Below are 25,923 nucleotides of genomic sequence, written 5' to 3' on the forward strand. Positions count from 1 at the left end.
TCTAGTCCTGTCGTACGTCATTGCGTTCTAAACGATCGGACTTTGGTGTGATCGTCTGTACGCAAGTCCGTTTCAGCGAAACTCCGTCGGAAAAACCGTCAAAGTTTATTCTGATGGAAAAACCGGTCATGTGTACGCGGCATAAGAGTTTATTGTTTCTTCTATAGAGGTTTCTTTACTCTGAACTTTTGCCCCTTTATAATGGGGTACTTACACCGCCTTTATTCTTGGGTTGTATTACATCTTCTTCCTGTAAATATTCACAAAGTTTGTTGAAGTAAGTTTCCCATACTGCAGATCTCTCTGGAATATTCCACAGGTATATGAAGAGATTCGGAAAGTGTTTCCACCGGGGGCCGTTAATGACGGATAATTCTGACTGTCAATAATGAAGCAGATGGTCCGAGCGATTCCTTTAATGTCACCATATTTTAAAGATTTGGTAATTTACAGATCCTGCAATGTGATGTGAGCTATTTTGATGTTGCTTTGATTAAAATTCACTTGAATTATTTACTATAAAGAATGAAGTGGAATATTAATATGTCATTTCAATATTAATTAAGGGCTGGTTAAGCCGGGGGATTTTCTTGTTCTCTCAATCAGGAAAGATTTGCTCATACCAAGTCTGTTTCAGACTGGGGAGCCACCTAGTGAAGGACAAAATTTTATGTTTTGTAGAAAATCTGCAGCCAGAATGACATGGGGGATAGTACATGGATGATGGGAGACGAGCTAGATATGTGATAGATGTGTGACAAAGGAGTCATAGATCTAAGATAGAATAAGATAGAAACAGTACATGATAGATATGTTATAGATAATAAATGTATGATAGATATATGACAGACGATAGATGCATAAATCATGGTAGATCTGTGATAAATGTATAAAAGGTTTTTGATAGATATGTGAAAGATGTATAATAGATATATGGATGATAGATGATAGCTGTATTAAAGATGTGTAACAGATAAATGATAGTTGATAGATGTATCATAGATAATAAATATATGATAGATGTACTGCATATGACATTTATATTAGACATGTGATAGATGTATAAAAGATGTATGATATATGATAGATATTTTATAGATAATAAATGTTTGTTAGATATGTGACAGATGATAGATGTATACATGATGGTAGATCTGTGATAGATGTATAAAAGGTTTATGATAGATATGTGAAAGATGTATGAAAGATATATAGATGAACTAAGATGTGTAATAGATAAATGAAAGTTGATAGTTGTATCATAGATAATAAATATATGATTGATATGTGATATATGATAGTTGTACTGTATATGACATTTAAAATAGACATGTGATAGATGTATAAAAGATGTATGATATACAGTATTTGTGCAATTTGCATATAATATCTCTAGGGTTGTCTGCATCTTGAGAAGGGGGTCTCAGAGCGCGGTGAGCTTGATCGATCTCAATGGCCACTATGTCAGAGAGTTCCAGGATTTCCCTGAATATCCCTTGTAATGAGGGTATCTTTGGGTGCAGTGGCTTCAGGCAGCCACGGATGCAAATATTCGCCCGTCTGCTGCGGTTTTCAAAATCATCAAGTTGGGACAGTAATGATTTCAACTTCTGATCTTGGGCAGCACATCTCATCTGCAAAGCTGATATGGTGGGGAGGGCCTCATCCAACCTTTGTTCCAGTGTCTCTACCCTTGTACCTAGATGTGTAGTGTCCTCTTTAAGCTGGGCAATGTCTACTTTTAAAGGCTTTTTCTACCCTGGATGTGAACCTTCTCAGGTCTTCTCTGGTTGGGAGAGACCATATGTGGCGCTTTATGTCCCCCATCATCCATGCGGTCTGCTATATCAGAACCCTCAGCACGGGAGGCAGTGAACCCAAGGGAGGCCAGGGGTGCAGAGTCACTCACCGATCCGGGGGATGGCTGCAGTGAAGTTGCCAGCTGTGTAGGCTGCGTCAGCAGCGCTGCCTGCTGCTTGGAGGCTTTGCTGGTCAGCGCCATCTTGGATTTTTCCGGGGCCTTGCCGTGGGTCCCGGGGAAATTATGTATCCAGCTGTCCCTGACAGGATTTATCTGGGTCTTGAGACGTGTTACGCCACCTTTGGGACATTCTTTTTAAATTTGTGTATAAATAAAAGTTTACATTGATTTTTATGATTGGTGCCTACAAAGTCCATCTGTTTCGTTCTCCTGGGTATTTTTACCCCCCCCCTTCCTTTTTTCTAAGACTTAAAATAGGACGTTGGCACTGCTCTACATATGAGACCTCCACAGTCCATCCTGTGATGAGATCTAATAACCCTCCAATCTTTCACCTTTGGGACATGTCCTGAGCCGTCTTTCCTGAGCTGCTGCTGTGGCTGCGGTGTTTGCGAAGCTGGGACCAGGCACGTCCTTACTGTTCCATGTCCAGGACATGCCCCCCCCAGATGTATGATATATGATAGATATTTTATAGATAATAGATGTATTAAACATGTGTAATAGATATGTGACAGGTGATAGAGGTATAATAGATGTGCAAAAGATTGATATATGGCAGATGAGATATGTATGATAGATGTATGACAGATGATAGGTCTGGGAAGTAGATAGATAGATAGATACTGTAGATCAGGGGTGTCCATCTTTTGACCTTCTTGGGCCACATTGGAAGAAGAGGAATTGTCTTGGGCCGCACCAACAAAATACACCAACAAAAAGGATATTTGATGAGCAGAAAAATTCAGGCAAATCACAAGGTAACAGTCCCTGATATAGATAATGTATCTGAGTAATAAAACTTCATTTTTTTGTTATATTTTTTCTTGTAAAAGAGGGCAACATAAACCTAGTGCGATATTTGACGTCGTTTTTCAGAAATGAACACATAAATATCTGGTTGGATGGAGAAGCAATTCTCATTGAATTCTCAAAGTGCTCATCAAATATTTTGGTTTGCCCTTTGTGTCCTTCATCCCTGAAAATAGTTGCTCACAAATATAGGTGGGAGATTTTTCTTTGGGAAAATAAAAGTCCTGCAAATAGACACTGTCAAATTTCTCTTTGTCCGCATGTGTTCAAGCAGTGTAAACGCATTTAAAAAAAAAAAAAAATCAACATTTTTAAGCAAGTTTATGGTTTTGGGTTTGGCCGCAGGTTGGACACCCCTGCTATAGATTGATAGATGTCAGATGTGTGATAGATGATAGCTGTGTGATTGATGTATGACATGTGATAGAGGTATGACAGATGTATAATACATGTATGATAGATAATAGATAATAGATGTAAGATAGGTTTATGAAACATGTATAATCAGGAATAGATGATAGATGGATGAAATATATATGATAGGTACTGTATGTGATAGATGTTACTACAGTGCCTTGAAAAAGTATTTACACCCCTTGACATTTTCCCCATTTTGTCATGTTACAACCAAAAGCGTAAATGTATTTTATTGGGATCGTATGTAATAGACCAATACAAAGTGTCACATAATTGTGAAGTGGAAGGAAAATGATAAATGTTTTTCAGAATTTTTTACAAACAAATATCTGAAAAGTGTGGCGTTCATCCTCCTTTAGGCCTCAGATCTCACCCGATCCGATCCGCCAGCAGACGTAGGGCCATCCATCTGCTTTTTGCGGATAGGACCGGGTCGGATGTCAGCGGAGAGTTAATGCAGAGTCCTGGGTTTAGTAACTCTTTAATCCTTAAAATAAACTCCTCAGAGTTAAAGTGGTTGTAAAGGCTTAACATTTTTTACCTAAAGCATTTCCCTGTAATAAAGTACTAAAGGAAAAACTTTTTTTTAAAGTTTTGGATAGAATGGAGATGGATTAGAACACCTGTCGGGTTTGTATTGCTGTCTGAACCCTCGTTAGGGAGAGTCACCCTCTCTAGTCGTCCTGTTTATTGTTATCAGCAAAAATGAAAGTAAAAGAAATACCAAATTTTGGGTTGACATGAGAACACTAAGCCCTCATGCACACAGGCTGTTAAAAAAACGTTATGAAAACGCCAGTATCTTTGCAGTGATTTTTTTTTAACTTTTTTCAGCGTTTTTGCAATAGCGTTTTTTAGCGTTTTTGAGCGTTTTTCCGCGTTAGCGTTTTTCCGCGTTTTTTTTTTTTTTTTCAAATTTTTTTTTTTTTTTTTTCAATGGATCAAAAACGCTAAAAAACGTTGGTGAATGACGTTTTTGAGCGTTTTTGAGTGTTAGAGCGTTTTTACAGCTGAAAAACGTCTTTCAGAACCCACTGGTCCTGGGTTTTTTTTACAGCTTAAAAACGCCTATGCCACTTGCAGCTCAAAACCGCTTAGGTGGGACTAACATAGACAGGCCTTTTTAAGCTGCAAAAAAAGCTCAAAAAAGCAGCTGTAAAAACGTCCGTGTGCATGAGGACTTATAGAGGGGAAATCTTCCAATAGGGACACTAGTTCTGCTGACCCTGGTGACACACTGGGATTTCCACTCACTTTCTGTTTTGGCCATGGACTGGAAGTGAAGGGAAATCTCCCCAATGAGACACAGATGGCAAAAAAAAAAAAAAAAAACCTGATGGGCGCTATAACCCTTCCTTACTCTTTCCAAATGAAAAATAAAAATAACAAAAGTTTTTTCTTTAGTTACACTTTAAGGTAAAAAATGTCCCAGTGGATGTAGTGCTCCCTCACCCCCCTATCTCCATCCAGCACTGAGCCCAAGTGCACTCTTCCTCTCCTCACAGGACTCAGTAAAAGCAGCAGTAGCCATTCGTTTTTTCTGCTGTCAATCAAACCCTATGAGAGGTAAGCGGGGAAAGTCCGCAGGTGTGCCACCATAGAAGTAGGGGAGAAGCTGAGAGTGGCAGCGGGGGAACTCCAGAAGAAGAGGTTTGGACCACTCTGTGCAATATCATTGAACAGTGCAGGTAAGGATAACAGAAAAATAAAAAATAAGTCCTAACAATCACTTTAACCTTACCCTAAACAGAAATTAAAGTCTAGCTACACTTTGATGTAAATCGGCCAAATACATTCCTGGTGTCCAAAATCAAAAGATGTGTAAAACTGTACTGTTTGTTTTCTTTAGAAAGTAGCCACAGCCTGAGTAGAAAAGAGGGGAGCATGTGCTTTGCAAATTGGAGAGCTTGAGCTGTGTCTCAGCAGGGGATGTTTGGCCTCTGCAGAGAGACCACTGCTTCCACACAAAGAGCAAGGGTTCTTCTCTTTAGCATGCTGGCAGGGTATAGGCTTTTCAACTTGGGCTGTGGTTCTAAAGAAAACAATCTATAAGATTTTGCACACATTTTATTTAGATGCACCTGGAATGTATTTAGCAGCTTTAAACTGAAGGTTCAGTTTGGCTTTCATCCCTAAAACTGTGTTCTTCCTTTACTAGTGCCGATATATCAGTCCTTTCAGCTCTTACAGTGCTGAGGTCTTGACAACAGTAAGAAGTGATGTGGCCTGCACACAGCTTGTCTGTTTTGAGAATTGTCCTGATCCTGGTTTCAGGGTTGCAGTGACTGTATCCAGAGTCTGAGATTTTACTGGTTCTTGTTATTTCATTCCAGTTGTCTTAATAAACAACATCTATTCTTCTAATTAATATGAACAGACAATTAGGAAAATCTGGTCCAGGAAGAGGAATCGTGTCCCTTCACATTAGTGCATCTTCACTGTCTCCAGGATTGTATATGAATGAGGATGTGACAGTTGTCTGCCAATTAATTTGCCAACATTTACAATAGTCTCATTTTGTCCGTGATGGGGTGCCACCTGTTCCTTACTAAAATTACAGGAGATCAAGACTGACAGGGAGATCCACAAAACAGAACACCACTAACTGGAAGACTCATGTCCGTGTAATTTGTGAGCCTTGAGTGGCTGCTGACTCTGAAATGTCTACTGGTGGAGGTTTGTACATACACACATACAGTATGGAGGAGACCACACAGATCGCAGAGGACCACCTGTACAGAGAGCAGGCACTGGCTCCCATCATTGTTCTACCTTTTGCTCTTTGCAGTGACAGCCTGTTATAATTTTCATGTCACCTTGGCATAACACATCTTATGATTATCGATGAGCTAAATTTACCTTATTTTGGTTTGAGGCAGGTCCACTAAACATTAGCGAAGTTCGGATGCTGAATCTGAACCCCACTGGATTCAATCGGAGCAAAAATTTAGAAATGGGGCATATATCAAAACAAAACGAAAAAATGACAAAAATTCTGGCAGGGAGCTGCGATTCTAATAATACTTAAAGTGAAACAACAAAAACACACATTTTCATTAAATAACAATGTCTGGGGGATGCCCCCAACCTGCTTGTAAAATGGTGCATACAGTATCTCGCACAAGTGAGTACACCCCTCACATTTTTGTAAATATTTTATTATATCTTTTCATGTGACACTACTGAAGAGATCACACTTTGCTACAATGTAAAGTAGTGAGTGTACAGCTTGTATAATAACAGTGTAAATTTGCTGTCCCCTCAAAATAACGCAACTCACAGCCATTAATATCTAAACCGCTGGCAACAAAAGTGAGTACACCCCTAAGTGAAAATGTCCAAATTGGGCCCAATTAGCCATTTTCTCTCCGTCATGTGACTCATTAGTGTTACAAGGTCTCAGGTGTGAATGGGGAGCAGGTGTGTTACATTTGGTGTTATCGATCTTACTCTCTCATATTGGTCACTGGAAGTTCAACATGGTACCTCATGGCAAATAACTATCTGAGGATCTGAAAAAAAGAATTGTTGCTCTACATAAAGGCTATAAGAAGGTTGCCAAGACCCTGAAACTGAGCTGCAGCAGGGTGGCCAAGACCATACAGTGGTTTAACAGGACAGGTTCCACTCAGAACACGCCTCGCCATGGTCGACCAAAGAAATTGAGTGCACGTACTCAACGTCATATCCAGAGGTTGTCTTTGGGAAATAGACGTATGAGTGCTGCCAGCATTGCTGCAGAGGTTGAAGGGGTGGGGGGGTCAGCATGTCAGTGCTCAGACCATACGCCGCACACTACATCAAATTGGTCTGCCTGGTTGTCGTCCCAGAAGGAAGGCTCTTCTAAAGATGATGCACAAGAAAGCTCGCAAACAGTTTGTGTGTGTGTGTGGCGGCGACCAGGTGAGGAGTACAAAGAAAAGTGTGTCTTGCCTACAGTCAAGCATGGTGGTGGGAGTGTCATGGTCTGGTGCTGCATGAGTGCTGCCGGCACTGGGGAGCTACAGTTCACTGAGGGAACCATGAATGCCAACATGTACTGTGACATACTGTAGCAGAGCATGATCCCCTTCCTTCAGAGACTGGGCCGCATGGGCAGTATTTTAATATGATAACGACCTCAAACACACCTCCCGGACAACCACTGCCTTGCTAAAGAAGCTGAGGGTAAAGGTGATGGACTGGCCACGCATATATCCAGACCTAAACCCTATTGAGCATCTGTGGGGCATCCTCAAACGGAAGATGGAGGAGCGCAAGGTCTCTAACATCCACCAGCTCTGTGATGTCGTCATGAAGGAGTGGAAGAGGACTCCAGTGGCAACCTGTGAAGCTCTGGTGAACTCCATGCCCAAGAGGGTTAAGGCAGTGTTGGAAAATAACGGTGGTTACACAAAATATTGACACTTTGGGCCCAATTTGGACATTTTCACTTAGGGGTGTACTCACTTTTGTTGCCAGCGGTTTAGACATTAATGGCTGTGTGTTTAGTTATTTTGAGGGGACAGCAAATTTACACTGTTATACAAGCTGTACACTCACTACTTTACATTGTAGCAAAGTGTCATTTTTTTCAGTATTGTCACATGAAAAGATACAGTATAATAAAATATTTACAAAAATGTGAGGGGTGTACTCACTTTTGAGAGATACTGTATGTGTGATGTATACAACCTACTACAGTAAACCTGACATTTATAAAGAAAAAAAATTACATTTAAATTGTGGTAAATGACAGCTCCGGGCTGCTTCATTCCATTTGTAAACAAAGTAGCTGAGGATTCTTTTATTCTAGATGAGGGTCTGGTATAGATGTTAATGGGAACCACACGAAAAATGATGTGGGGTTCCCTGTAAAATACATACAAGAACCGTATACTTGTAGGGGGACCTCACAAAAAAATGGCATTGGGTCCCTCAGAATTCTATATCAGACACTCTATGGATGGATTTTGAAGGGAGAACCCAATACTAAATACAGGAAAAAAAGCACAACGCCCTCCCAAAATGTATACTAGACCCTTTTCTGAGCATGAAGCCTGGCTGACTATAAAGGGGGAGCAAGAACCATACCAGACCACATGCCCTCAACGTGGGGAAGTTACCTTGCCAGCAGAGACCATGTTGATAAGGACAGTTGTGGGAGTCTGCAGTTGGATGGTTTATCATAATATAGAAGCCCACTTCAAAAATATTATTATGTAAATCCATCCCCAGTCACATTGATGCAGATCCTTGTCAATCACAATTATTAGCGTCCACTGAAACATGAAAGAAAGAACCCATCGATACATCCGATTTCATAACTTCCCCTCAGCGAGTGGCAGCTAAATGTAAACAAAGGGACATAATTGACCAAACGTGTAATGCCCCGTACACACGAACGGACATTCTGACAACAAAATCCATGGATTTTTTCTGACGGATGTTGGCTCAAACTTGTCTTGCATACACACGGTCACACAAATCTTGTCGGAAATTCCGAACGTCAAGAACGCGGTGACGTACAACACGTACGATGAGCCGAGAAAAATGAAGTTCAATAGCCAGTGCACCTGTTGTGGGCGAAATTGTCACCACAACAGGTGAGTGTCTGAGACCACAGCTTCAGGTAATAGATGTATGCCTGCATATTTATAATACATGGTGTGTTTTTTTAGTTTAGGTGATGTGGATGTTGTGGAAGAAGAAACTCATTTCAAAAGTGAAAGTGCCCAGATCCTCATCGGGGAGAGAATGGGGTGCAATCGTGATTTAGAAAATATAAAGGAAAACATCAATGATGTTCAACAAAAAATGAAGAGCATCATTGATGTTTTAGGCACAATATAAAACACACAAAAATTGTACTTTTTTCTCGTGTATTTTTGATTTAAAAAAACGTTTTAAAGTATTTTAAAAGCCAAATTTAGAATCTGCACACAGTGTGTCAACATGTGCCATATGCCATCACGGGATATTAATGTACGCATTTTGTGGGTGCAACCCCTTCCTCGCAACTCAAGTAGGTGAGAGGAAGGGGTTTCACCCCCTAAACACGTTCATTGATCCCCCATGATGGGAGCTAGCACATGTTGACATTAGGCATGGGATCAGAGGGAAATCTCCAGTTTGAATCACAATTTGTATGCATCTTAAAAATTTGGCTTTCACAGGGGTGACATCACCCCATCTGATGAAGGCAATATCAACACAGTTTGGAAATACTCATGTCTGATATTGCTTTCACTTTATCAAAGTTGAACTTTGTAAGTTTCTGAGTTGTGTATGTTATGCATAGAAACATGCCTGTTTAACCAAAAAAAGGATATTTACAATGTGAAAAAAAGTTATACACCAAAGATGTTGGTTTGTTCAAAAACCCTTTTCTAACGCACATGTGAATGTGCTTTGAGTAAAATGTTTTCTACTCAAAAATGTGTGACTTCTTCTTTCAATGCTTAATAGCAATTTTTGAAGTAAGTTGGTTTTTACAGTGACCATGGGGATTATTTACTAAAGGCAAATCCAGTTTGCACTACAAGTGCAGTTTCAGTGCAATTTCAAGTGCACTTTTGTAGTGCACTTGGAGTGCAAAGTGGATTTTCATTTAGTAAATAACACCCACAGTGCTTTATAATTTGCCACAATCACGCCATTTTCGTGACTCCACAAAATTCATTCATGGTGCTGAAAATGATGAATATTTTTCTCAGTAATGCATTACATACATTAACAACAAAAACAAGGTGTGTGTAGCAGACCCACAACATAATAATATTTCACTGAAGAAGAGATTGTCACCTCATGTATCAAATAAATTACATTTGAACTATTGAAGAAAATGTCCAAAAAGAAAAAAACATTGGTGAACCTATGAGACAGCTAAAAGAAAGCCAGGCAGTAAATCAAAGGAAATTTTGTTTCAGATTAAGTTAAAAATGTTTTGATAAAATGTTTCTTAAACAGTTTCTGGCATATGAATGGCCCCCCTACCCGCAAAGTACTCAACATGCTTCTGTCTTACTTCGCGGGTGCTTTGAGGGGGCAAGCCAGGACGGTCAGCTTCAAGTGCCGTCAGGGTTTCTTGTTGAAGTCCGGCCTCAGGCCCAACTGAGGCCACATAGTTAATTGAATTTCTCCTTAAATAGTTCTGGAGAATGCAGCATGCAAGCATTATATGGTTAAGTTTATATTCCGCTATGTTGATTGGCGTAAGGAATAGGCCGAACCGGCTGGCCATTATCCCGAAAGCGTTCTCCACCACTCTTCTGGCACTGGCCAGGTGGTAGTAATAAACCCTCTGGTCCGGGGTGAGGTTCCTCATGGCTTCAAAACGGTTGGCTGGTCAGAACGAACTAACAGAAAGCAATGAAAAACAGTAATGCCGGAGGTGAAAATCAGAAACGAGCGGACAAGTAGGCAATATTAATCAAATACGTAATAGAAATACAAACCCACAAGCACAAACTGAAGAAGAGCAGTAACGATCGGAAAAGCACGAGGCTGAAAAGCGCGAATCGTCTGTCACCAAACTTCTACTAACACGAGATTAGCAGAAGGAGCCCAAAGGGTGGTGCACTTGGTATTGAATTTCCACTTTCGAGTGCTGTTGTACGTGTTGTACGTCACCGCGTTCTTGACGTTCGCAAATTCCGACCAACTTTGTGTGACCGTGTGTATGCAAGACAAGTTTGAGCCAACATCCGTCGGAAAAAAAACATGGATTTTTTGTCGGAATGTGCGATCGTGTGTACTGGGAAGGAGTACTGAGGTTGTACGCACGGCCTGGCCACCGCAGTGGCTTGACACTTGTCATCCTTTTTTTGTTTTTTTTTCTTTTTTACTCCAGGATTGAGTGTGCTACATACCCTAAGTCTGGAAAGGAGTACTGGGGTTGTACGCGTGGCCTGGCCACTGCAGTGGCTTGACACTTGTCATCCTTTTTTGTGGTCCAGGATTGTTTGTGCTACATACCCTAAGTCTGGAAAGGAGTACTTGGGTTATACGCACGGCCTGGCCACTGCAGCGGCTTGACACTTGTCATACTTTTTTTTGGTCTACGATTGAGTATGCTACATACCCTAAGTCTGGAAAGGAGTACTGGGGTTGTACGCACGGCCTGGCCACTGCAGCGGCTTGAAACTTGTGATCCTTTTTCCTTTTTTACTCCAGGATTGAGTGTGCTACATACCCTATGTCTGGAAAGGAGTACTGGGGTTGTATCCATGGCCTGGCCACCGCAGCGGCTTGACACTTGTCACCCTTTTTATTTTTTTACTCCAGGATCGAGTGTGCTACATACCCTAAGTCTGTAAAGGAGTAGTGGGGTTGTACGAACAGCCTGGCCACCATAGTGGCTTGACACTTGTCACCCTTTTTCTTTGGTCCAGTATTGAGTGTACTACATACCCTAAGTCTGGAAAGGAGTACTGTGGTTGTTACGCATGCCCTCGCCACCGCAGTGGCTTGACACTTGTCATACTCTTTTTTTGGTCCAGGATTAAGTGTGCTACATACCCTAAGTCTAGAAAGAAGTACTGGGGTTGTACGCACGGCCTGGCCACCGCAGCGGTTTAATACTGGTCATCTTTTTTTTTTGGTCTAGGATTGAGTGTGCTACACACGTCTGGAAAAGAATACTGGGGCTGTACACATGGCCTGGCTAGCGGCTTGACACTTATCATACTTTTTTTTTGGTCTAGGATTGAGTGTGCTACATACCCTAAGTCTGGAAAGGAGTACTGGGGCTGTACGCACGGTCTGGCCACTGCAGCGGCTTGACACTTGTCATCCTTTTTTTTTTTTTTGGTCCAGGATTGAATGTGCTACATACCCTAAGTCTGGAGAGAAGTACTGGGGTTGTACTGTTGTAGACATTTTTTGAAGATGTATTTAATATGTATTGTTATAGTGTCTCCCAGTGTTAGTACTCCTGCAACCCGCTCGAAAGAGCTGACTGGGGTAGACTGACGCTGGTTGAGATCCGTTTGGTAGTGAAAAGCTCCCTGGGGATGTAGAGAAGTGTTTGCAGAGTGGGGATATGTCCACCAGCGAAGGGCCCCTGTGCAATGCACAGAATGATCGTCTGGGTGAATGTGTTCGCTCTGCAAAGAAATTATCGGTTTAGCGGATGTACGCTCGTGTTACCCCTGTGTGCCTGATCAACACATTTGGGGAGGCCGTGGCGTGCACCTGCAGATAATTTCCCACCCACACTAGACGGTAGTATAATCCGGGTATGCTTTGTTCTCTAAACAAAGCAGAATAAGGATTCACACAAACGGTAAAAACTGGAGTCTTTGGGTGCGTTATGGTCGGACAGCGTCCATGATTCTGAGACCAGCCATGCGGCTTCCATTGTCTAGCTGAGGATGATAGCTTACAGAGATAGCGGGCAAAAAATCATTCACGCTGCCCATGCCCAGACACGGCCATAAGATTCCCCTAGTCATTGTTTATTGGTTGTTGTATAACCCCTCCTGTTTGAAAGAATGCCTGTGTTTGATTGGTCGATTGTGAATGGTGATGGTAAACAGATGGGGAGGTACTGTAAATATACAGAGGTGACGATATATAGGCGGGGGAGGTAAATATACAGAGTTGATGGTATATAGATGGGGAGGGGATGGTATATAAATGGGGGAGGGGAGATATATATACAGTATCTCACAAAAGTGAGTACATCCCTCACATTTTTGTAAATATTTTATTCTATCTTTTCATGTGACAACACTGAAGAAATTACACTTTGCTACAATGTAAAGTAGTGAGTGTACAGCTTGTATAATAGTGTAAATTTGCTGTCCCCTCAAAATAACTCAACACACAGCCATTAATGGCTAAACCGCTGGCAACAAAAGTGAGTACACACCCAAGTGAAAATGTCCAAATTGGGCCAAAAGCGTCAATATTTTGTGTGGCCACCATTATTTTCCAGCACTGCCTTAACCCTCTTGGGCATGGAGTTCACCAGAGCTTCACAGGTTGCCACTGGAATCCTCTTCCACTCCTCCATGACGACATCGCGGAGCTGGTGGATGTTAGAGACCTTGCACTCCTCCACCTTCCGTTTGAGGATACCCCACAGATGCTCAATAGGGTTTAGGTCTGGAGACATGCTGTACATATTGGCATTCATGATTCCCTCAATGAATTGTAGCTCCCCAGTACTGGCAGCACTCATGCAGCCCCAGTCCATGACATTCCCGTCACCAACCTTGTCTGTAGGCAAGACACACTTGTCTTTGTACTCCTCCTCGCCTGGTTGCCGCCACACACACTTGACACCATCTGAACCAAATACCACTCTGCAGTGTAGTGGAGCATCATGGGAAATGTAGTTCCAAAACATCTGGGGTGCCAAGGTTCGCCATCACTGGCCTAGGCCATCTTTATGTGGAGCAACAATTATTTTTTTCAGATCCTCAGAGAGTTCTTTGCCATGAGGTGCCATGTTGAATTTCCAGTGACCAGCATGAGAGAGTGAGAGAGATAACACCAAATTTAACGCACCTGCTCCCCATTCACACCTGAGACCTTGTAACACTAACGAGTCACATGACACCGGTGGGGGGGGGGTGGCTAATTGGGCCCAATTCGGACATTTTCACTTAGGGTGTACTCACTTTTGTTGCCAGCGGTTTAGAGATGAATAGCTGTGTGCTGAGTTATCAAGTGTAGTCAAGTCAAGCCCTATTGTCATTCTACTACACGTGAGGAGATACGGCAGAACTAAATGTCGTATCTCACAGAGCCACAGTGCTACATACGAATTAAACATAATTATAAATATACGAAGAATAAAACACAGCGAAGAACTTATAAAAATAAAAATTAAAAAAAATGATAAACCTATACACATCTGGGAACTTTGAAGCAGCAAGTGCTTATAAAAGTTTCTAGTGCACATTCAAGAGTAAAAACGAGGGGAAGTGAGACGTTCCTGGTCACATTATATAGGTTGTAGAAGAGCTTTCAAAGAGGATTGGAGTTGAGGAACTGTTGAGCTGTCTGACAGTCCGGGTTTTGATACTCTGGTACCTTCTACCTGATTGGATATAAACTGGAGGAACACACTCTCCACAAATGGTCAGCGATCACAGTTTTTCTCTCAACGATTACAGCATATCGTGGGAAAGACAAAGAAAGGGGAATGAGGCTTCCATAGTGTAAAAAATATCTCACAGGCTTGTTAAAAAACCCTGTGAGATATTTTTTACGCTATGGAACCCTCCTTTCCTTTTCTTTGTCTTTCCCATGATATGCTGTAAACGTTGAGAGAAAAACTGTGATTGATGACCATTTGTGGAGAGTGTGTTCCTCCAGTGGATATATCCAATCATTCATCTGGTGATTCCAATTGAGAGAAAGCTGTGAAGGATTCACATAGTGGTGAAGTTTGCGTTTTGCATTTTTTGTGTTAATCACATAAGGAAAGACTGTTTACTCATTTGGCATATTTTATATTTTTTGTATATTTTTTTTTTAACTTTGATATTCATCGTTGCACATTTTTTTAATCTTTTCTGCATCTTATCTCAGCAACTTTATAGTATGTTGCATAAAGTCTATATTATGCACTAGCATTTTATAGATATTGCGTATAGAATTGGTTTAACACATATATATGTACACATGCAAATGTTGTACAATTGGTTTAAAAGCCATATATACACATGTTATAATTTGTAATATTCATCATTTCAGATTGTAACTTTTTTTGTGTGTGGATTAGCGCCATTCTTATCACTGTACACAGTTCACTAATTGTTTTTTTCACAATTTTTGGAGTAGCAGCTGTTCATTCGAGCATACACCTGTGGCAATGTTACTAGTTATTACATTTTTCTAATATTCACCTGTTTCTCTTCATTTCTCTTATGCTGCGTACATACAATTGGTTTTCTCGTCGGAAAAAGATCTTATGGCTTTTCCGACGGGATTCCGCTCAAGTTTGCCTTGCATACACACGGTCACGCAAAAGTTCGCTGAAATTGCGACGGTCAAGAACGCGGTGACGTACAACACTACGACGAGCTGAGAAAATGAAGTTCAATGCTTCCGAGCATGCGTAGGGATTTTGCGCGTCGGAATTGCCACAGACGATCGCATTTTCGGATAGGAACTTTTCCCGACCAGAAAATTAAGAGCATGCTCTCAATCTTTTGCTGGCTGGAATCCGTCCAGCAAAAGACCAATGGAGAATACACACGTGCATTTTCTGACGAGAAAATCTCATCTGTCTTTTGCGGGTTGAAATTCCAATTGTGTGTACACGGCATAAGTCTTAGCCTACAAACAACTGCATGTTATCAACAGACAAGAGGAGAGGGAAAATAGGTTTCTGATAGGCCTTCCTGTCCATTGGAGTAATCACACTCTGGCACAGCCTGCACTGATACTATGGAGAGCTAATGATGTGATGTCACTTGGATTTGTACAGTAATGATGTCATCCCTCATTCGCAGTAGTGAATCACTTGTGTCACATCTCCTGCCTGTCAGTAAAACATGCCTGTATACAGTGCCTTGAAAATGTATTGATAACTCTTGACATTTTCCAGATTTTGTCAACACACACAAAGTGGCACACAATTGTGAAGTGGAAGTAAAATGATAAATGGGTTTCAAATTTTTTTTACAAATAAATATGTGAAAAGTATGGCGTGCATGTGTATTCAGCCCCCCTGAGTCAATACTTTGTAGAACCACCTTTCGCTGCAATGACATCTGCAAGTCTTTTTGGGGATGTCTCTACCAGCTTTGCACATCTAGAGAGTGACATTTTTGCCCATTCTTCTTTGCAAAATAGCTCAAGCTCTGTCAGACTGGATGGGGAGACTCTGTGAAGAGCAATTTTTAAGTCTTAAGACTCTCAATTGGATTTAGGTCTGGACCTGCCTACACACGGTCAAACCAAAGTCCGACCGTCCAGAACGCGGTGACGTACAGCATGTACGACGGGACTAGAAAAAGGAAGTTCAATAGCCAGTAGCCAATAGCTTCTGTCTCGTACTTGCTTCAGAGAAAGCGCCGTTTTTGGTCCGTTGGAATAGCATACAGATGAGCGGTTTTCCCGATAGGAATGGGTTCCGTCGGAAATATTTAGAACATGTTCTATTTCTAGGTCCGTCAGAATTTTCAAAAAAAAAAAGGCACACGATCGGAATAGACGATGAAAAGCTTCCGTCTGACTTTTTCTGTCGGACATTCCGCTTGTGTGTACGTGGCTTTAGATTGCCCTATATTTGGCTCCATCCATCTTCCCATCAACTCTAACCAGCTTCCCTGTGCCTGCTGAAGAAAGCATCCCCACAACATGATGCTTGCACCACCATGTTTCACAGTGGGGATGGTGTGTTCAGGGTGATGTGGAGTGTTAGTTTTCTGTTTTAAATTTAAGGCCAAAAAGTTAAATTTTGGTCTCATCTGACCAGAACACCTTCTTCCACATGTTTGCTGTGTCCCCCACATGGCTTCCCGCAAACTGCAAAGGGACTTTTTATGACTTTCTTTCAACAATGGCTTTCTTCTTGCCACTCTTCCATAAAGGCCAAATTTGTGGCGTGCACGACTAATCGTTGTCCTGTGGACAGATTCTTCCACCTGAGCTGTGGATCTCTGCAGCTCCTACAGAGTTACCATGTGCCTCTTGGCTGCTTCTCTAATTAAAGTGGAGTTCCAACAAAAAAAAAATTAAAGTCAGCAGCTACAAATACTGAAGCTGCTGACTTTTAATAATCGAACACTTAACTGTCCCAGGATCCAGCGATGCGGGGGAACGAAGCCCCGCTTGTCTCCACCTCCTCTCTGCGGTCCCGGCATTGTCACTGTGGGCACACGGCTGTGGCTTCACCGCCGGGCATGCACTGCGCATGCGCGAGCCCAGCTGCGTGTTGTGACTGGCCGGGCAATCATCTGGGACCTGTGACATATCCCAGATGATTGCTGAGAGGGACGGGGAAAAGGTGAACTTACTTCCGGCCCTGTGGTGCCCCAGGAGGAAGTGGGAGTTGAAACCCTCTAAAAAGAAGGTTTCCTCTCCCTCCCCAAAAAAAAAATGACATGCCACATGTGGCATGTCAGGGGGTCACCTTCCCTTAAAGCGGAAGTTCCATTTTTGGGTGGAACTCCACTCTGCTTTAATGTTCTCCTTGCCCGGCCTGTCAGTTTAGGTGGACAGCCATGTCTTGGTAGTTTTGCAGATGTGCCATACTCTTTCCATTTTCGGATGATGGATTGAACAGTGCTCCATGAGATGTTCAAAACTTATATTTTTTTGTAACCTAACCCTGCTTTAAACTTCTCCACAACTTCATCCCTGACCTGTCTGGTGTGTTCCTTGGCCTTCATGATGCTGTCTGTTCTCTAAAGTTCTATAACAAACCTCTGAGGGCTTTACAGAACAGCTGTATTTATACTGAGGTTAATTTACACATAGATTGACTCTATTTACTAATTAGATGACTTCTGAAGGCAATTGTTTCCACTAGATTTTAGTTAGGGGTATCAGAGTAAAGGGGGTTGAATACAAAAATGCACGCCACACTTTTCATATATTTATTGGTAAAAAAAGTCTGAAAAACATTTATCATTTTCTTCTACTTCACAATTATGTGCCGCTTTGTGTTGGTCTATCACATAAAATCCAAATAAAATACATTTACGTTTTTGGTTGTAACATGACAAAATGTGGAAAATTTCAAGGGGTATGGATACTTTTTCAAGGCACTGTATATTTCCTTGTAAAGGAATTTTATAATGCTCACACTACAGATCAATCAGCCTTTATTGGGAATTCTATGTTCGCTCTGAGCTCTTGTACTTGTCTGTTTGTTGAACTCCAAATTGCCTCCAACAATCTGCCACACAGCAGGTATCTCTCCCCCAGGGGATACTATATGGGATTTGCTTTGTTTGACAAACCAATGGAGTTGTCTGATAGTGGGACCAATCACTTTCCAAGTATGTCTTGCAGATTAGGGGTTTGGAAGGGCCCAAAATACATTCTCAGTACTGAGACTGTTATAGACTGACATAGAAGTATTGGAAAACCAATCTAGGTGACCCGAAATAATAAAAATGTGAAGTTTGATGTCCCGGAAGACAGTTGATTGACCTCTGCAGGGAAGTCTAGCAGATTTGACATAATCCATACCAGATTCAGTCCTGACCCTTCCGCTATTTTGCTGTTTATGGAGTTTTGCGCAAATAATGATCTTATTTCATTCACCATTTGGGTCTGCATTCAATATATACGCAGTTATAATAAATCCGCATCTTATGGACAGACGTTGACCTTTCTATCAGTCAGGGAAATGTTTGCCGTTTATGGCAGTACAGATGTGAGTGCTACAATCATCTGTATTGTTATTTACTGTCCTTGTGTGCCGCGATGAGCGCACTTTGTTCTCATTTACCGCCGCGCAGTCACCTTCCCGCGTCATCTATTATCATCCGCGATGAGGCGATAATAGAAAACAAGCTTTGATTGCAGGTTGATTTGTGTTTATGATGATGAATAGAGCAGAACAGACAGGCCGATCATCACATCTGAAATTGAGGCCAGTACACCATTTAGTGGGCTGAGCAGACATGACAGCGTAAAGAGGATGAATTTATACAGCTGCTCTGCAGGATGAATCTCAGCCATTGTATTATTGATTGGTAAATATATGACAACAAGTCTATTTCAAGACTGACCAGGAAGACATCAGACTGTGATTCATCAGGCATCAGAACATCAACTGCTGTGCAGAGAGATATAAGAGTTATCACTGAGGGAAATGAACCGGTGTGATGATATGTGCATTGGTCGGTTCATGTTTAGGATTTGCTGTGTATGACAGTGGAGCTGTTTATCAGAGAGTGTTAGTTTCTCTCTTTGGATGGGAGGAGCCGGAGGCTTAGTTGTGTCTTCTGCTCCACCCAACATGCTGCCATTAATGCACTGACTGCGCCATCCACATATAGGTATAAGGTAGAGAGGTCTCACCAGTGTGGGGATCAATTAGCCAGCAACCATACAAACAGAAAATATCTGTTTTGGGTGGAGATACTCTTTAAATGAATCATTTCCTTTGCCAATGATTACAGAAACTGATGCCTTATGTGAGCTTTTCAGCTTATAGACGAGGCTATAAGCAAACTCCACCCCATTCTGCCCCTGAGATGCACAAATTCCAAAATTGGGTAAGTCTTGGTACAGCATAAAGAAGGCAAAGTCTTGTTGTCATGCACAGAGCAGACATCAGATACCTCAGGCCTTCCTGTAACAGTCATGTGTCACTGCCGTCTAGAAATGGTCAGTGACCAGGAGAAGTGGTTAGGGAAGGAGGTGAGGGTTTAGCTGCCGACTTTTACAAAAGTCAAAATTTGCATATAAGTAATAGAGCTGGTTTGTCTGGTTAGACTGCTGCTGTTTGGGTAAAAAGAGGAGAGTGTATGAAAAAGCTAGATGAGGAGATTATAAAGGTATCCGAAAAGTCACGTTTGGGGAATATAAAGGTTCAGTTTAATGTACAACTGCATATGTACATAAAAGTAATCAAAAGTCAAACTCCTCAGCCCCCGCCTCCTCATGCAGGTGACTACTTACTTCTAGTCTTGTGCTGTGTCTGTGCAGCAACTCCTCAAAGACTTAGAAGATAATCACCGGTCTAGGTTGGTTTTCACCTGTATCACCTCTACTGCACGCTAGCAAGTGCTAGCCCTGTTCATCACAGGCTGGACAGTAGAAGAGAAGAATTTGGTTGGCCACACATCCCATAAAATCACCTTTATACGTATTCAAGAAAGACTTTCCACACTACATTGAAGGGAATATAGCACCCCAGCTAACGTGTTTAGCGCAAGCATCAATGCTTGGCTAAGCAATGATGTTGGCATGAAATTCGTTAGCTGTAGTGCTATGTTCCCTTGAATGCAGTGTGGAGAGTCTTTCTTGAATATGTCTAAATAAAGGTGATTTTATTGGCTATGCGGCTGAACAGAGTCTTCTCTTCTCTTCTTTCCTCGAAAGACATAAATGGTTCTGTACTCCTAGAGTTTCAGTGGAGAAGGCCAACACTGCCAGGAAGAAGCGAGTAGGCGCCTAAGAGGTCCTGCATACAGGGGGTTAGAAAGTGCAATGTAGTAAAGATGTAGTTTAAACTTTGAACTTTAAAGGCAAAACACTGGAATTCGGCTATTTAAAAAGCTGAAAGAAAAACTGTATGTGTTGCTCACAATAACCCATTAGATTTTCTGGTCACTTTCAATACTGCACCAATGAAATGTCAACTGGAATCTAACTGGCTACTGCAACACAGACAGTTCTTTATTCAGGCACTGATAAAAAAAGGTCCCCTTTCCTAGAACCCCCATAATAAAATTGTCTGATGGTCTCTCTGCATTACATTATTATACTATATAGAGTGAATGAAGGGGTTACTTGTGGTTGCTCATGGGATGGACAGAGCTCAGGGGAGGGGCGGCATCACCAGTGTGCAGCTGTTAGAGCAGACAGGAGGCTGGCTAGTGTGTGGAGTCTGCTGAACTGTAAATCTGAATCTGAAAAGTGGTGTATACAGTACAGCAAAGATGCAGGAAATCTCAGGTCTGCCTGCAGAGTCAGGATGGCATAGTAACATGGGAACATGGTACACTCAACCAAACTGCAACAGCACCTTCTTGTGATGTGGCAACACTTTCTGGCAAGATGGTAAAACTCTTTGCAAAGATGGTAGCACTCTCTGGGAATGGAAGGAGGGGGAACCTACATATTGGATCAGGGACAGACTCTGAGTGACCATTTGAATTTATTATTTATTTTATTTATTATTTATTTTAAATTGATTGGTTACTAACCTGTCACATGTCCTATCCCTCAGGAACATTCATATGTTGGTCAGGTGATCTGAAGAACCTATAAAGGGAAGAAAGAGAGATGTTAGCTGTTAGAAGTGGCAGAGACGGTTAAGAAGAAGCACCCTTCCCTCCCGCCCATCTGTCGCGGTCTTTGTATGTGTGGGTTTTAGTCCCTTCTACAGAAGGTAGGGATGCACCGAAATTTCGGCCACCGAAACATATCTGCCGAAAATGGCCCTTGCGGCAAAAAGCCGAAAGAGAATTCTTGCCAATAATGGCGCGAAAATGGGGCAGGGCGGGCGGGACCCCGCCCCTGGTGCCACCCATCACGGGGGTGTCATTCTGGAGCGCCTGTCCTTACTCTCTCCTTCTCCCCTCCCCTCCCTCCTCGTCCATGCTGCAGGCGGCCTGTGGGGTCTCTGTGTAATGTCCCTCTCTCCCCGAGCGGTGGCTGCATAAGGATCCTTAGCTGATGTGTAAATCGGCTGTGCAGGAGCTCGGTCACGCTGTTTACTCTGAAAGTGAAAGTAAGGGAGAGGTGTCTAGCAGTGTGTGCTGTGCTCTCTGCTTCTCCCTACAGTGCAGTACCCGGCATGGAGATTGAAGGTACAGAGCTGCAGCTGCCAATTTTTAAAAAGGCTGTCTATATATGTTTGTATGCATGTGTGTTTTTATATGTGTGTATGTTTATATGTGTGTGTGTGCACTTGTGTGTGTGTGTGTTTTATATGTATATGTTTATATGCACTGGTGAGACACAGGCAGGCTGCAAATGATGGGCACTGGTAGGTTGCTGGGCACTGGTAGGCTGCTGGGCACTGGTGAGGCACAGGCAGGCTGCAAATGATGGGCACTGGTGGGGCACTGGTAGGCTGCTGGGCACTGGTGAGGCACAGGCAGGCTGCAAATGATGGGCACCGGTAGTTAACTGGGCACTGGTGAGGCACTGGTAGGCTGCTGGGCACTGGTGAGACACAGGCAGGCTGCAAATGATGGGCACTGGTAGGTTGCTGGTCACTGGCAGGCTGCATATGATGGGCACTTGTGAGGCTGCATTGATCTTCTGTACCATGTGTGCAGTCTCTGACCATCTCCTGTAGTATGTGTGCAGTCTCTGACCATCTCCTGTAGTATGTTTGCAGTCTCTGACCATCTCCTGTACTATGTCTGCAGTCTCTGATCATCTCCTGTACTATGTCTGCAGTCTCTGATCATCTCCTGTACTATGTCTGCAGTCTCTGATCATCTCCTGTACTATGTCTGCAATCTCTGATCATCTCCTGTACTATGTCTGCAGTCTCTGACCATCTCCTGTACTATGTCTGCAGTCTCTGACCATCTCCTGTACTATGTCTGCAGTCTCTGACCATCTCCTGTAGTATGTCTGCAGTCTCTGACCATCTCCTGTACTATGTCTGCAGTCTCTGACCATCTCCTGTAATATGTCTGCAGTCTCTGATCATCTCCTGTAATATGTCTGCAGTCTCTGACCATCTCCTGTACTATGTCATTGTCTGCAGTCTCTGACCATCTCCTGTACTATGTCATTGTCTGCAGTCTCTGACCATCTCCTGTACTATGTCTGCAGTCTCTGATCATCTCCTGTACTATGTCTGCAGTCTCTGATCATCTCTTGTATTATGTCTGCAGTCTCTGACCATCTCCTGTAGTATGTCTGCAGTCTCTGACCATCTCCTGTACTATGTCTGCAGTCTCTGATCATCTCCTGTACTATGTCTGCAGTCTCTGATCATCTCTTGTATTATGTCTGCAGTCTCTGACCATCTCCTGTAGTATGTCTGCAGTCTATGACCATCTCCTGTACTATGTCTGCAGTCTCTGATCATCTCCTGTATTATGTCTGCAGTCTCTGATCATCTCCTGTATTATGTCTGCAGTCTCTGACCATCTCCTGTACTATGTCTGTAGTCTCTGACCTTCTCCTGTATAAAAATATTTTTTAAAAACAGTCACTTTCGGTATCAGTGCTGTTTCGGTATCGGTTTCGGTTTTCGGGATCAAGGAATATTTATTTTCGGTATCGGTTTCGGCACCAAAAAACCCATTTGGTGCATCACTAACAGAAGGGGGCAGTTTTTTGTTATTTATTATTATTTAGTTTGAGCTTTAATGGCTGAACTAGGTTATGGGTTAAACAATTGGTTTGGTAATTTAAATTATTACTTAATAGCATTTGATTTGCTATTTAACGCAATACTTATTATATATGTTGTAAATACCAAGAGTAAACAGGCCGTGGCAAATTCATACCATTTAATATAGGCTGTGTGTCTATTTATTTCCTTAATGTTTATTTCAGGTTCTGTCTCCGGTCCCAAATTGCTGTACCCTCTGGAAAGATGAACAAAGTAGCATTCTCTTGTCATTTGGCAGTTATTTCTAACAACAACCATCATAATCCATTCCTGTCAAATTGTAGACTCAATATTTTATACATTACCTAAAATGTCTCCATCCACAGCCAACAATAAATAAACCACGCACATTTGTTCAGAAAGGTTATTTTCTGGTAAAGAAGATGGAAGGGAGTGATTAGGGGTGATAAGGTATTTGGAGGTTTGGTGAATGGCAGATGGAGTTGCAAGGATGAAAAGCAGCTGTCCTGGAAAAGTCCTGGACCATGAGAAATTACATGATGGGATGATGGGATTGTGAGTGGTTGGATGAGTTGATGAGTGGTTGATGAGTAGTAGGCAGAGTGACTGGGTATATACAAAGGCTTGAAGAGTTGGTGAGTGCTGGATGAAGATCTAGGGATAAAGAGAAGTTTCAGAGAAGTCCTGGAGCCTAGACTAATTAGTGGTTTTGTGGGGGTGACCTCCACCAACATCCCAGCGTTGAGTCTCTCAAATTTGCTCAGATTTTATCTCCAAAGTAGTATTTGTGTGTCTGTGGCTCATGGACATTAGAGTCACCTCTACTTCCTCTGAAAGAACTTGGGAAATTAGCATTATCCTCACAGACTTCACAAAGTTTTATTAAGGCAAAAACTTATTTTACTCTCCAAGCAATGATGGTAAGATGGAGAAATGATGGATGGCGTATTACAAAGATGGATAATGACAACTGAGTAAAGGTCAAAACGATTAAGTATATCCGGCGGAATAAAATAATCTATTCTCATCACTAAAGGTAAGTGTCAGAAATTGACGAGTCCCCTTTATGTAAGAATGATGGCGCTGCTGGTCGAGAAGTCATACGGGGAGACGGAACGACATTAAATGCTGACTGACGGCTGTAATCACTTTGCGGACTGAATACAGTGGAGCTCCAATGTGACGACGGGTCTAATCAGTGATTGATCTCTTAGACATGACATGAGCTAATAATAGATCACGTGTCTCTCTATTTGAATGTACACAGCACACAGAGATGATAATGTGATCATTGTAACACTGTTTAATACCAGCCCTCCTCCTTCCTGATCAGGATATACTATAGGCCCATCTATATAAAATTTTGCATCTATAGAGAAACCCTGCCCCCCTGACCCATATCTTATAAGGTTTTTAACCCTAGCTCCCCCTTCAGCAACAAAAAAGATCTGCTTTTACTATATCCATTTGTTTCAGGTGAAATGCTGGACCACATACTGACCACACAGATACATGTAAAGTGACACTAACATGAGTTCATAGACAATATCAGTGGAAAGGGATAATATAAAGGTGAGAGGAGCGGAGCCCAGGGATATTATTAGGTGTAAGGAATAATATAAAGGGGTTGGAAGAGTCCAGGGACATTATCTGAGTAAGGAATAAGATAAAGGGGATAGGAGCTGAGTCCAAGGACATTATGGGTTAAGGGATAATATAAGCTGTTGCACCCCCTGGTGGTGGTTAATAAGCCAGATCCCACTATAGGAGCCTATGTGGATTGACTGCAGCAAGACAGGTTGGAAAACCATGGCTTATGTTCTTGCTCATGGCCTACCATGCATAAGCTAAGGGACTATCACATTACTTCACAACTAAGTTGTAGATGCCCTCTTTCTGTGGTTCCAGAGTGGGTCCTTTATGGTCATTCCAAACCTGACCAAAATACACTGGGACATAGTCTGCCAATGTGTGGTCCAGGCAGGAGACCCAGCCCACCTTCACCCAACTACCATTGGTCCGCTGACCAAGCCAGTACACTTATGTAGTGCTACCCCCATAGGAGCCACTAGGTAGATTGCCTGGATCCTTTTCTCAGTAGTTTTCTCACAGCACAACACTCATTTCCAATCATGCTTCAGGCTCATTAACTGTATGCTTTTCCTGATATTGTATTGTAGAACTTTGATATGCGGTGGATAATGGTGGGATAATTCTGTGGGCAGGGCCCGCATGCCCATGCACTCTCGGGGGTACCTCTCCTCTTCTCTTGTGTATGCGCTCATCAATGACAGGTGGGGCCGCGCTTTCATGTGAAAGTCAACCTAAAGGCAGAACCCCGGCTTAGAGATGAGCCATACACTGTGTGCAGCAGTTATGTACAGGGTTTCTCTGTAAAATGTTCTGGCCTATGTTATTACACACCTTGCTCATTGTATGTTGCATTTAGGAGGGTCACTGCTGAGCCCATGCCCTCTTTGCCAGTCCAGCTTAACTCTGTCACAGAATGCCCACTGTACACCTAGTGCGGACCTCATGCGTGCACTCTACCAACTCTTTCAGCTCTCCTGTGCCATGCAGCTAGATACATGGGGTCTCCGTGCCGCAGGTTTGGTCTTGATATCATTTGAGAAAACCGACCACTAAGGAGGGAGTCGGAACACTGACCCACTCACTACCAAAGGACCTGTCACCTTCGCTAGGTAACACGCTTCAAAACTGGCTGCTATGTTTTCCTACCAGTTCTTGGTTACTTGTAGCAACTATG

The 25,923-nt window shown here is 42.4% G+C and overlaps 2 long non-coding RNA genes across 2 annotated transcripts in view; both read left to right on the forward strand.

Moving 5' to 3' along the window:
- The window catches only part of LOC141134627 (uncharacterized), a 156,654-nt gene extending 155,434 nt beyond the window's left edge, over positions 1 to 1,220 (forward strand). Inside the window, exon 4 of the long non-coding RNA XR_012243245.1 lies at positions 320 to 1,220. This is a non-coding gene — a long non-coding RNA (uncharacterized lncRNA). The remainder of the gene's footprint in view (positions 1 to 319) is intronic.
- A 20,187-nt stretch (positions 1,221 to 21,407) lies between these two features.
- Positions 21,408 to 23,545, forward strand: LOC141134628 (uncharacterized). Its single transcript, XR_012243246.1, has 2 exons — positions 21,408 to 21,645; positions 23,360 to 23,545. It is a non-coding gene; the product is annotated as an uncharacterized lncRNA (long non-coding RNA).
- Positions 23,546 to 25,923: the final 2,378 nt, after the last annotated feature.

This window comes from Aquarana catesbeiana, linkage group LG03, assembly GCF_042186555.1.
Source record: "Aquarana catesbeiana isolate 2022-GZ linkage group LG03, ASM4218655v1, whole genome shotgun sequence".
Lineage (NCBI taxonomy): Eukaryota > Metazoa > Chordata > Amphibia > Anura > Ranidae > Aquarana > Aquarana catesbeiana.